A 14,362-nucleotide genomic window follows, 5' to 3' on the forward strand; every position below is an offset into this window, starting at 1 on the left:
TTGAAAATCCCTTTTTCAGTGAAATACAGCTTACTCTACTGCAGAGTGCCAAAACTTGCTCCTATCGCTCTGAAACGCTCAAAATTGACATAAGCCAGTTTTCACCTCTAATGAATGAAAGTACAGGAAAAACCTTGTTTGCCATCAAGAAGATCCAAATTCAACCAGTTCAGGCTAGGAAACATCAGTGAAAAACCTTTTTATAGTGAAATACAACTTTAGTTACTGCACAGTGCAAAAAGAGGCTTCTATCGCTCTGAAACGCTCAAAATTGACATGAGTGAGTGTTCACCATAAATGAATTAAAAGACAGGTGAGACCATGTTTGCCATGAAATAGATCCAAATTCAGCAAGTCCAGGCTAGGAAACTTGTTTGAAAATCCTTTTTTCAGTAAAATTCAGCTTTCTCTACTGCACAGTGCAAAAAGAGGCTTCTATCGCTCTGAAACGCTCAAAATTGACATAAGCCAGTTTGCACCTTTAATGAATGAAAGTGCAGGAAAAACCTTGTTTGCCATCAAGAAGATCCAAATTCAACCAGTTCAGGCTAGGAAACTTGCTTGAAAATCCCTTTTTCAGTGAAATACAGCTTACTCTACTGCAGAGTGCCAAAACTTGCTCCTATCGCTCTGAAACGCTCAAAATTGACATAAGCCAGTTTTCACCTCTAATGAATGAAAGTACAGGAAAAACCTTGTTTGCCATCAAGAAGATCCAAATTCAACCAGTTCAGGCTAGGAAACCTCAGTGAAAAACCTTTTTATAGTGAAATACAACTTTAGTTACTGCACAGTGCAAAAAGAGGCTTCTATCGCTCTGAAACGCTCAAAATTGACATGAGTGAGTGTTCACCATAAATGAATTAAAAGACAGGTGAGACCATGTTTGCCATGAAATAGATCCAAATTCAGCAAGTCCAGGCTAGGAAACTTGTTTGAAAATCCTTTTTTCAGTAAAATTCAGCTTTCTCTACTGCACAGTGCAAAAAGAGGCTTCTATCGCTCTGAAACGCTCAAAATTGACATAAGCCAGTTTGCACCTTTAATGAATGAAAGTGCAGGAAAAACCTTGTTTGCCATCAAGAAGATCCAAATTCAACCAGTTCAGGCTAGGAAACTTGCTTGAAAATCCCCTTTTCAGTGAAATACAGCTTACTCTACTGCAGAGTGCCAAAACTTGCTCCTATGGCTCTGAAACGCTCAAAATTGACATAAGCCAGTTTTCACCTCTAATGAATGAAAGTACAGGAAAAACCTTGTTTGCCATCAAGAAGATCCAAATTCAACCAGTTCAGGCTAGGAAACCTCAGTGAAAAACCTTTTTATAGTGAAATACAACTTTAGTTACTGCACAGTGCAAAAAGAGGCTTCTATCGCTCTGAAACGCTCAAAATTGACATGAGTGAGTGTTCACCATAAATGAATTAAAAGACAGGTGAGACCATGTTTGCCATGAAATAGATCCAAATTCAGCAAGTCCAGGCTAGGAAACTTGTTTGAAAATCCTTTTTTCAGTAAAATTCAGCTTTCTCTACTGCACAGTGCAAAAAGACGCTTCTATCGCTCTGAAACGCTCAAAATTGACATAAGCCAGTTTGCACCTTTAATGAATGAAAGTGCAGGAAAAACCTTGTTTGCCATCAAGAAGATCCAAATTCAACCAGTTCAGGCTAGGAAACTTGCTTGAAAATCCCTTTTTCAGTGAAATACAGCTTACTCTACTGTGAAATACAGCTTACTCTACTGCAGAGTGCCAAAACTTGCTCCTATCGCTCTGAAACGCTCAAAATTGACATAAGCCAGTTTTCACCTCTAATGAATGAAAGTACAGGAAAAACCTTGTTTGCCATCAAGAAGATCCAAATTCAACCAGTTCAGGCTAGGAAACCTCAGTGAAAAACCTTTTTATAGTGAAATACAACTTTAGTTACTGCACAGTGCAAAAAGAGGCTTCTATCGCTCTGAAACGCTCAAAATTGACATGAGTGAGTGTTCACCATAAATGAATTAAAAGACAGGTGAGACCATGTTTGCCATGAAATAGATCCAAATTCAGCAAGTCCAGGCTAGGAAACTTGTTTGAAAATCCTTTTTTCAGTAAAATTCAGCTTTCTCTACTGCACAGTGCAAAAAGACGCTTCTATCGCTCTGAAACGCTCAAAATTGACATAATCCAGTTTGCACCTTTAATGAATGAAAGTGCAGGAAAAAACATGTTTGCCATGAAATAGATCCAAATTCAGCAAGTCCAGGATAGGAAACTTGCTTGAAAATCCTTTTTTCAGTAAAATTCAGCTTTCTCTACTGCACAGTGCAAAAAGACGCTTCTATCGCTCTGAAACGCTCAAAATTGACATAAGCCAGTTTGCACCTTTAATGAATGAAAGTGCAGGAAAAACCTTGTTTGCCATCAAGAAGATCCAAATTCAACCAGTTCAGGCTAGGAAACTTGCTTGAAAATCCCTTTTTCAGTGAAATACAGCTTACTCTACTGCAGAGTGCCAAAACTTGCTCCTATCGCTCTGAAACGCTCAAAATTGACATAAGCCAGTTTTCACCTCTAATGAATGAAAGTACAGGAAAAACCTTGTTTGCCATCAAGAAGATCCAAATTCAACCAGTTCAGGCTAGGAAACCTCAGTGAAAAACCTTTTTATAGTGAAATACAACTTTAGTTACTGCACAGTGCAAAAAGAGGCTTCTATCGCTCTGAAACGCTCAAAATTGACATGAGTGAGTGTTCACCATAAATGAATTAAAAGACAGGTGAGACCATGTTTGCCATGAAATAGATCCAAATTCAGCAAGTCCAGGCTAGGAAACTTGTTTGAAAATCCTTTTTTCAGTAAAATTCAGCTTTCTCTACTGCACAGTGCAAAAAGACGCTTCTATCGCTCTGAAACGCTCAAAATTGACATAATCCAGTTTGCACCTTTAATGAATGAAAGTGCAGGAAAAACCTTGTTTGCCATCAAGAAGATCCAAATTCAACCAGTTCAGGCTAGGAAACTTGCTTGAAAATCCTTTTTTCAGTAAAATTCAGCTTTCTCTACTGCACAGTGCAAAAAGACGCTTCTATCGCTCTGAAACGCTCAAAATTGACATAAGCCAGTTTTCACCTCTAATGAATGAAAGTACAGGAAAAACCTTGTTTGCCATCAAGAAGATCCAAATTCAACCAGTTCAGGCTAGGAAACCTCAGTGAAAAACCTTTTTATAGTGAAATACAACTTTAGTTACTGCACAGTGCAAAAAGAGGCTTCTATCGCTCTGAAACGCTCAAAATTGACATGAGTGAGTGTTCACCATAAATGAATTAAAAGACAGGTGAGACCATGTTTGCCATGAAATAGATCCAAATTCAGCAAGTCCAGGCTAGGAAACTTGTTTGAAAATCCTTTTTTCAGTAAAATTCAGCTTTCTCTACTGCACAGTGCAAAAAGACGCTTCTATCGCTCTGAAACGCTCAAAATTGACATGAGTGAGTGTTCACCATAAATGAATTAAAAGACAGGTGAGACCATGTTTGACATGAAATAGATCCAAATTCAGCAAGTCCAGGCTAGGAAATTTGTTTGAAAATCCTTTTTTCAGTAAAATTCAGCTTTCTCTACTGCACAGTGCAAAAAGACGCTTCTATCGCTCTGAAACGCTCAAAATTGACATAAGCCAGTTTGCACCTTTAATGAATGAAAGTGCAGGAAAAACCTTGTTTGCCATCAAGAAGATCCAAATTCAACCAGTTCAGGCTAGGAAACTTGCTTGAAAATCCCTTTTTCAGTGAAATACAGCTTACTCTACTGCAGAGTGCCAAAACTTGCTCCTATCGCTCTGAAACGCTCAAAATTGACATAAGCCAGTTTTCACCTCTAATGAATGAAAGTACAGGAAAAACCTTGTTTGCCATCAAGAAGATCCAAATTCAACCAGTTCAGGCTAGGAAACCTCAGTGAAAAACCTTTTTATAGTGAAATACAACTTTAGTTACTGCACAGTGCAAAAAGAGGCTTCTATCGCTCTGAAACGCTCAAAATTGACATGAGTGAGTGTTCACCATAAATGAATTAAAAGACAGGTGAGACCATGTTTGCCATGAAATAGATCCAAATTCAGCAAGTCCAGGCTAGGAAACTTGTTTGAAAATCCTTTTTTCAGTAAAATTCAGCTTTCTCTACTGCACAAAGACGCTTCTATCGCTCTGAAACGCTCAAAATTGACATAAGCCAGTTTGCACCTTTAATGAATGAAAGTGCAGGAAAAACCTTGTTTGCCATCAAGAAGATCCAAATTCAACCAGTTCAGGCTAGGAAACTTGCTTGAAAATCCCTTTTTCAGTGAAATACAGCTTACTCTACTGCAGAGTGCCAAAACTTGCTCCTATCGCTCTGAAACGCTCAAAATTGACATAAGCCAGTTTTCACCTCTAATGAATGAAAGTACAGGAAAAACCTTGTTTGCCATCAAGAAGATCCAAATTCAACCAGTTCAGGCTAGGAAACCTCAGTGAAAAACCTTTTTATAGTGAAATACAACTTTAGTTACTGCACAGTGCAAAAAGAGGCTTCTATCGCTCTGAAACGCTCAAAATTGACATAAGCCAGTTTTCACCTCTAATGAATGAAAGTACAGGAAAAACCTTGTTTGCCATCAAGAAGATCCAAATTCAACCAGTTCAGGCTAGGAAACCTCAGTGAAAAACCTTTTTATAGTGAAATACAACTTTAGTTACTGCACAGTGCAAAAAGAGGCTTCTGTCGCTCTGAAACGCTCAAAATTGACATGAGTGAGTGTTCACCATAAATGAATTAAAAGACAGGTGAGACCATGTTTGCCATGAAATAGATCCAAATTCAGCAAGTCCAGGCTAGGAAACTTGTTTGAAAATCCTTTTTTCAGTAAAATTCAGCTTTCTCTACTGCACAGTGCAAAAAGACGCTTCTATCGCTCTGAAACGCTCAAAATTGACATGAGTGAGTGTTCACCATAAATGAATTAAAAGACAGGTGAGACCATGTTTGCCATGAAATAGATCCAAATTCAGCAAGTCCAGGCTAGGAAATTTGTTTGAAAATCCTTTTTTCAGTAAAATTCAGCTTTCTCTACTGCACAGTGCAAAAAGACGCTTCTATCGCTCTGAAACGCTCAAAATTGACATAAGCCAGTTTGCACCTTTAATGAATGAAAGTGCAGGAAAAACCTTGTTTGCCATCAAGAAGATCCAAATTCAACCAGTTCAGGCTAGGAAACTTGCTTGAAAATCCCTTTTTCAGTGAAATACAGCTTTCTCTACTGCAGAGTGCCAAAACTTGCTCCTATCGCTCTGAAACGCTCAAAATTGACATAAGCCAGTTTTCACCTTTAATGAATGAAAGTACAGGAAAAACCTTGTTTGCCATCAAGAAGATCCAAATTCAACCAGTTCAGGCTAGGAAACCTCAGTGAAAAACCTTTTTATAGTGAAATACAACTTTAGTTACTGCACAGTGCAAAAAGAGGCTTCTATCGCTCTGAAACGCTCAAAATTGACATGAGTGAGTGTTCACCATAAATGAATTAAAAGACAGGTGAGACCATGTTTGCCATGAAATAGATCCAAATTCAGCAAGTCCAGGCTAGGAAACTTGTTTGAAAATCCTTTTTTCAGTAAAATTCAGCTTTCTCTACTGCAGAGTGCCAAAACTTGCTCCTATCGCTCTGAAACGCTCAAAATTGACATAAGCCAGTTTTCACCTCTAATGAATGAAAGTACAGGAAAAACCTTGTTTGCCATCAAGAAGATCCAAATTCAACCAGTTCAGGCTAGGAAACCTCAGTGAAAAACCTTTTTATAGTGAAATACAACTTTAGTTACTGCACAGTGCAAAAAGAGGCTTCTATCGCTCTGAAACGCTCAAAATTGACATGAGTGAGTGTTCACCATAAATGAATTAAAAGACAGGTGAGACCATGTTTGCCATGAAATAGATCCAAATTCAGCAAGTCCAGGCTAGGAAACTTGTTTGAAAATCCTTTTTTCAGTAAAATTCAGCTTTCTCTACTGCACAGTGCAAAAAGACGCTTCTATCGCTCTGAAACGCTCAAAATTGACATAAGCCAGTTTGCACCTTTAATGAATGAAAGTGCAGGAAAAACCTTGTTTGCCATCAAGAAGATCCAAATTCAACCAGTTCAGGCTAGGAAACTTGCTTGAAAATCCCCTTTTCAGTGAAATACAGCTTACTCTACTGCAGAGTGCCAAAACTTGCTCCTATGGCTCTGAAACGCTCAAAATTGACATAAGCCAGTTTTCACCTCTAATGAATGAAAGTACAGGAAAAACCTTGTTTGCCATCAAGAAGATCCAAATTCAACCAGTTCAGGCTAGGAAACCTCAGTGAAAAACCTTTTTATAGTGAAATACAACTTTAGTTACTGCACAGTGCAAAAAGAGGCTTCTATCGCTCTGAAACGCTCAAAATTGACATGAGTGAGTGTTCACCATAAATGAATTAAAAGACAGGTGAGACCATGTTTGCCATGAAATAGATCCAAATTCAGCAAGTCCAGGCTAGGAAACTTGTTTGAAAATCCTTTTTTCAGTAAAATTCAGCTTTCTCTACTGCACAGTGCAAAAAGACGCTTCTATCGCTCTGAAACGCTCAAAATTGACATAAGCCAGTTTGCACCTTTAATGAATGAAAGTGCAGGAAAAACCTTGTTTGCCATCAAGAAGATCCAAATTCAACCAGTTCAGGCTAGGAAACTTGCTTGAAAATCCCTTTTTCAGTGAAATACAGCTTACTCTACTGTGAAATACAGCTTACTCTACTGCAGAGTGCCAAAACTTGCTCCTATCGCTCTGAAACGCTCAAAATTGACATAAGCCAGTTTTCACCTCTAATGAATGAAAGTACAGGAAAAACCTTGTTTGCCATCAAGAAGATCCAAATTCAACCAGTTCAGGCTAGGAAACCTCAGTGAAAAACCTTTTTATAGTGAAATACAACTTTAGTTACTGCACAGTGCAAAAAGAGGCTTCTATCGCTCTGAAACGCTCAAAATTGACATGAGTGAGTGTTCACCATAAATGAATTAAAAGACAGGTGAGACCATGTTTGCCATGAAATAGATCCAAATTCAGCAAGTCCAGGCTAGGAAACTTGTTTGAAAATCCTTTTTTCAGTAAAATTCAGCTTTCTCTACTGCACAGTGCAAAAAGACGCTTCTATCGCTCTGAAACGCTCAAAATTGACATAATCCAGTTTGCACCTTTAATGAATGAAAGTGCAGGAAAAAACATGTTTGCCATGAAATAGATCCAAATTCAGCAAGTCCAGGATAGGAAACTTGCTTGAAAATCCTTTTTTCAGTAAAATTCAGCTTTCTCTACTGCACAGTGCAAAAAGACGCTTCTATCGCTCTGAAACGCTCAAAATTGACATAAGCCAGTTTGCACCTTTAATGAATGAAAGTGCAGGAAAAACCTTGTTTGCCATCAAGAAGATCCAAATTCAACCAGTTCAGGCTAGGAAACTTGCTTGAAAATCCCTTTTTCAGTGAAATACAGCTTACTCTACTGCAGAGTGCCAAAACTTGCTCCTATCGCTCTGAAACGCTCAAAATTGACATAAGCCAGTTTTCACCTCTAATGAATGAAAGTACAGGAAAAACCTTGTTTGCCATCAAGAAGATCCAAATTCAACCAGTTCAGGCTAGGAAACCTCAGTGAAAAACCTTTTTATAGTGAAATACAACTTTAGTTACTGCACAGTGCAAAAAGAGGCTTCTATCGCTCTGAAACGCTCAAAATTGACATGAGTGAGTGTTCACCATAAATGAATTAAAAGACAGGTGAGACCATGTTTGCCATGAAATAGATCCAAATTCAGCAAGTCCAGGCTAGGAAACTTGTTTGAAAATCCTTTTTTCAGTAAAATTCAGCTTTCTCTACTGCACAGTGCAAAAAGACGCTTCTATCGCTCTGAAACGCTCAAAATTGACATAATCCAGTTTGCACCTTTAATGAATGAAAGTGCAGGAAAAACCTTGTTTGCCATCAAGAAGATCCAAATTCAACCAGTTCAGGCTAGGAAACTTGCTTGAAAATCCTTTTTTCAGTAAAATTCAGCTTTCTCTACTGCACAGTGCAAAAAGACGCTTCTATCGCTCTGAAACGCTCAAAATTGACATAAGCCAGTTTTCACCTCTAATGAATGAAAGTACAGGAAAAACCTTGTTTGCCATCAAGAAGATCCAAATTCAACCAGTTCAGGCTAGGAAACCTCAGTGAAAAACCTTTTTATAGTGAAATACAACTTTAGTTACTGCACAGTGCAAAAAGAGGCTTCTATCGCTCTGAAACGCTCAAAATTGACATGAGTGAGTGTTCACCATAAATGAATTAAAAGACAGGTGAGACCATGTTTGACATGAAATAGATCCAAATTCAGCAAGTCCAGGCTAGGAAACTTGTTTGAAAATCCTTTTTTCAGTAAAATTCAGCTTTCTCTACTGCACAGTGCAAAAAGACGCTTCTATCGCTCTGAAACGCTCAAAATTGACATGAGTGAGTGTTCACCATAAATGAATTAAAAGACAGGTGAGACCATGTTTGACATGAAATAGATCCAAATTCAGCAAGTCCAGGCTAGGAAATTTGTTTGAAAATCCTTTTTTCAGTAAAATTCAGCTTTCTCTACTGCACAGTGCAAAAAGACGCTTCTATCGCTCTGAAACGCTCAAAATTGACATAAGCCAGTTTGCACCTTTAATGAATGAAAGTGCAGGAAAAACCTTGTTTGCCATCAAGAAGATCCAAATTCAACCAGTTCAGGCTAGGAAACTTGCTTGAAAATCCCTTTTTCAGTGAAATACAGCTTTCTCTACTGCAGAGTGCCAAAACTTGCTCCTATCGCTCTGAAACGCTCAAAATTGACATAAGCCAGTTTTCACCTTTAATGAATGAAAGTACAGGAAAAACCTTGTTTGCCATCAAGAAGATCCAAATTCAACCAGTTCAGGCTAGGAAACCTCAGTGAAAAACCTTTTTATAGTGAAATACAACTTTAGTTACTGCACAGTGCAAAAAGAGGCTTCTATCGCTCTGAAACGCTCAAAATTGACATGAGTGAGTGTTCACCATAAATGAATTAAAAGACAGGTGAGACCATGTTTGCCATGAAATAGATCCAAATTCAGCAAGTCCAGGCTAGGAAACTTGTTTGAAAATCCTTTTTTCAGTAAAATTCAGCTTTCTCTACTGCACAAAGACGCTTCTATCGCTCTGAAACGCTCAAAATTGACATAAGCCAGTTTGCACCTTTAATGAATGAAAGTGCAGGAAAAACCTTGTTTGCCATCAAGAAGATCCAAATTCAACCAGTTCAGGCTAGGAAACTTGCTTGAAAATCCCTTTTTCAGTGAAATACAGCTTACTCTACTGCAGAGTGCCAAAACTTGCTCCTATCGCTCTGAAACGCTCAAAATTGACATAAGCCAGTTTTCACCTCTAATGAATGAAAGTACAGGAAAAACCTTGTTTGCCATCAAGAAGATCCAAATTCAACCAGTTCAGGCTAGGAAACCTCAGTGAAAAACCTTTTTATAGTGAAATACAACTTTAGTTACTGCACAGTGCAAAAAGAGGCTTCTATCGCTCTGAAACGCTCAAAATTGACATAAGCCAGTTTTCACCTCTAATGAATGAAAGTACAGGAAAAACCTTGTTTGCCATCAAGAAGATCCAAATTCAACCAGTTCAGGCTAGGAAACCTCAGTGAAAAACCTTTTTATAGTGAAATACAACTTTAGTTACTGCACAGTGCAAAAAGAGGCTTCTGTCGCTCTGAAACGCTCAAAATTGACATGAGTGAGTGTTCACCATAAATGAATTAAAAGACAGGTGAGACCATGTTTGCCATGAAATAGATCCAAATTCAGCAAGTCCAGGCTAGGAAACTTGTTTGAAAATCCTTTTTTCAGTAAAATTCAGCTTTCTCTACTGCACAGTGCAAAAAGACGCTTCTATCGCTCTGAAACGCTCAAAATTGACATGAGTGAGTGTTCACCATAAATGAATTAAAAGACAGGTGAGACCATGTTTGCCATGAAATAGATCCAAATTCAGCAAGTCCAGGCTAGGAAATTTGTTTGAAAATCCTTTTTTCAGTAAAATTCAGCTTTCTCTACTGCACAGTGCAAAAAGACGCTTCTATCGCTCTGAAACGCTCAAAATTGACATAAGCCAGTTTGCACCTTTAATGAATGAAAGTGCAGGAAAAACCTTGTTTGCCATCAAGAAGATCCAAATTCAACCAGTTCAGGCTAGGAAACTTGCTTGAAAATCCCTTTTTCAGTGAAATACAGCTTTCTCTACTGCAGAGTGCCAAAACTTGCTCCTATCGCTCTGAAACGCTCAAAATTGACATAAGCCAGTTTTCACCTTTAATGAATGAAAGTACAGGAAAAACCTTGTTTGCCATCAAGAAGATCCAAATTCAACCAGTTCAGGCTAGGAAACCTCAGTGAAAAACCTTTTTATAGTGAAATACAACTTTAGTTACTGCACAGTGCAAAAAGAGGCTTCTATCGCTCTGAAACGCTCAAAATTGACATGAGTGAGTGTTCACCATAAATGAATTAAAAGACAGGTGAGACCATGTTTGCCATGAAATAGATCCAAATTCAGCAAGTCCAGGCTAGGAAACTTGTTTGAAAATCCTTTTTTCAGTAAAATTCAGCTTTCTCTACTGCAGAGTGCCAAAACTTGCTCCTATCGCTCTGAAACGCTCAAAATTGACATAAGCCAGTTTTCACCTCTAATGAATGAAAGTACAGGAAAAACCTTGTTTGCCATCAAGAAGATCCAAATTCAACCAGTTCAGGCTAGGAAACCTCAGTGAAAAACCTTTTTATAGTGAAATACAACTTTAGTTACTGCACAGTGCAAAAAGAGGCTTCTATCGCTCTGAAACGCTCAAAATTGACATGAGTGAGTGTTCACCATAAATGAATTAAAAGACAGGTGAGACCATGTTTGCCATGAAATAGATCCAAATTCAGCAAGTCCAGGCTAGGAAACTTGTTTGAAAATCCTTTTTTCAGTAAAATTCAGCTTTCTCTACTGCACAGTGCAAAAAGACGCTTCTATCGCTCTGAAACGCTCAAAATTGACATAAGCCAGTTTGCACCTTTAATGAATGAAAGTGAAGGAAAAACCTTGTTTGCCATCAAGAAGATCCAAATTCAACCAGTTCAGGCTAGGAAACTTGCTTGAAAATCCCTTTTTCAGTGAAATACAGCTTACTCTACTGCAGAGTGCCAAAACTTGCTCCTATCGCTCTGAAACGCTCAAAATTGACATAAGCCAGTTTTCACCTCTAATGAATGAAAGTACAGGAAAAACCTTGTTTGCCATCAAGAAGATCCAAATTCAACCAGTTCAGGCTAGGAAACCTCAGTGAAAAACCTTTTTATAGTGAAATACAACTTTAGTTACTGCACAGTGCAAAAAGAGGCTTCTATCGCTCTGAAACGCTCAAAATTGACATAATCCAGTTTGCACCTTTAATGAATGAAAGTGCAGGAAAAAACATGTTTGCCATGAAATAGATCCAAATTCAGCAAGTCCAGGATAGGAAACTTGCTTGAAAATCCTTTTTTCAGTAAAATTCAGCTTTCTCTACTGCACAGTGCAAAAAGACGCTTCTATCGCTCTGAAACGCTCAAAATTGACATAAGCCAGTTTTCACCTCTAATGAATGAAAGTACAGGAAAAACCTTGTTTGCCATCAAGAAGATCCAAATTCAACCAGTTCAGGCTAGGAAACCTCAGTGAAAAACTTTTTATAGTGAAATACAACTTTAGTTACTGCACAGTGCAAAAAGAGGCTTCTATCGCTCTGAAACGCTCAAAATTGACATGAGTGAGTGTTCACCATAAATGAATTAAAAGACAGGTGAGACCATGTTTGCCATGAAATAGATCCAAATTCAGCAAGTCCAGGCTAGGAAACTTGTTTGAAAATCCTTTTTTCAGTAAAATTCAGCTTTCTCTACTGCACAGTGCAAAAAGACGCTTCTATCGCTCTGAAACGCTCAAAATTGACATAAGCCAGTTTGCACCTTTGATGAATGAAAGTGCAGGAAAAACCTTGTTTGCCATCAAGAAGATCCAAATTCAACCAGTTCAGGCTAGGAAACTTGCTTGAAAATCCCTTTTTCAGTGAAATACAGCTTACTCTACTGCAGAGTGCCAAAACTTGCTCCTATCGCTCTGAAACGCTCAAAATTGACATAAGCCAGTTTTCACCTCTAATGAATGAAAGTACAGGAAAAACCTTGTTTGCCATCAAGAAGATCCAAATTCAACCAGTTCAGGCTAGGAAACATCAGTGAAAAACCTTTTTATAGTGAAATACAACTTTAGTTACTGCACAGTGCAAAAAGAGGCTTCTGTCGCTCTGAAACGCTCAAAATTGACATGAGTGAGTGTTCACCATAAATGAATTAAAAGACAGGTGAGACCATGTTTGCCATGAAATAGATCCAAATTCAGCAAGTCCAGGCTAGGAAACTTGTTTGAAAATCCTTTTTTCAGTAAAATTCAGCTTTCTCTACTGCACAGTGCAAAAAGACGCTTCTATCGCTCTGAAACGCTCAAAATTGACATAAGCCAGTTTGCACCTTTAATGAATGAAAGTGAAGGAAAAACCTTGTTTGCCATCAAGAAGATCCAAATTCAACCAGTTCAGGCTAGGAAACTTGCTTGAAAATCCCTTTTTCAGTGAAATACAGCTTACTCTACTGCAGAGTGCCAAAACTTGCTCCTATCGCTCTGAAACGCTCAAAATTGACATAAGCCAGTTTTCACCTCTAATGAATGAAAGTACAGGAAAAACCTTGTTTGCCATCAAGAAGATCCAAATTCAACCAGTTCAGGCTAGGAAACCTCAGTGAAAAACCTTTTTATAGTGAAATACAACTTTAGTTACTGCACAGTGCAAAAAGAGGCTTCTATCGCTCTGAAACGCTCAAAATTGACATAATCCAGTTTGCACCTTTAATGAATGAAAGTGCAGGAAAAAACATGTTTGCCATGAAATAGATCCAAATTCAGCAAGTCCAGGATAGGAAACTTGCTTGAAAATCCTTTTTTCAGTAAAATTCAGCTTTCTCTACTGCACAGTGCAAAAAGACGCTTCTATCGCTCTGAAACGCTCAAAATTGACATAAGCCAGTTTTCACCTCTAATGAATGAAAGTACAGGAAAAACCTTGTTTGCCATCAAGAAGATCCAAATTCAACCAGTTCAGGCTAGGAAACCTCAGTGAAAAACCTTTTTATAGTGAAATACAACTTTAGTTACTGCACAGTGCAAAAAGAGGCTTCTATCGCTCTGAAACGCTCAAAATTGACATGAGTGAGTGTTCACCATAAATGAATTAAAAGACAGGTGAGACCATGTTTGCCATGAAATAGATCCAAATTCAGCAAGTCCAGGCTAGGAAACTTGTTTGAAAATCCTTTTTTCAGTAAAATTCAGCTTTCTCTACTGCACAGTGCAAAAAGACGCTTCTATCGCTCTGAAACGTTCAAAATTGACATAAGCCAGTTTGCACCTTTAATGAATGAAAGTGCAGGAAAAACCTTGTTTGCCATCAAGAAGATCCAAATTCAACCAGTTCAGGCTAGGAAACTTGCTTGAAAATCCCTTTTTCAGTGAAATACAGCTTACTCTACCGCAGAGTGCCAAAACTTGCTCCTATCGCTCTGAAACGCTCAAAATTGACATAAGCCAGTTTTCACCTCTAATGAATGAAAGTACAGGAAAAACCTTGTTTGCCATCAAGAAGATCCAAATTCAACCAGTTCAGGCTAGGAAACCTCAGTGAAAAACCTTTTTATAGTGAAATACAACTTTAGTTACTGCACAGTGCAAAAAGAGGCTTCTATCGCTCTGAAACGCTCAAAATTGACATGAGTGAGTGTTCACCATAAATGAATTAAAAGACAGGTGAGACCATGTTTGCCATGAAATAGATCCAAATTCAGCAAGTCCAGGCTAGGAAACTTGTTTGAAAATCCTTTTTTCAGTAAAATTCAGCTTTCTCTACTGCACAGTGCAAAAAGACGCTTCTATCGCTCTGAAACGTTCAAAATTGACATAAGCCAGTTTGCACCTTTAATGAATGAAAGTGCAGGAAAAACCTTGTTTGCCATCAAGAAGATCCAAATTCAACCAGTTCAGGCTAGGAAACTTGCTTGAAAATCCCTTTTTCAGTGAAATACAGCTTACTCTACCGCAGAGTGCCAAAACTTGCTCCTATCGCTCTGAAACGCTCAAAATTGACATAAGCCAGTTTTCACCTCTAATGAATGAAAG

This window comes from Pagrus major, chromosome 21, assembly GCF_040436345.1.
Source record: "Pagrus major chromosome 21, Pma_NU_1.0".
Classification (NCBI taxonomy): Eukaryota; Metazoa; Chordata; class Actinopteri; order Spariformes; family Sparidae; genus Pagrus; species Pagrus major.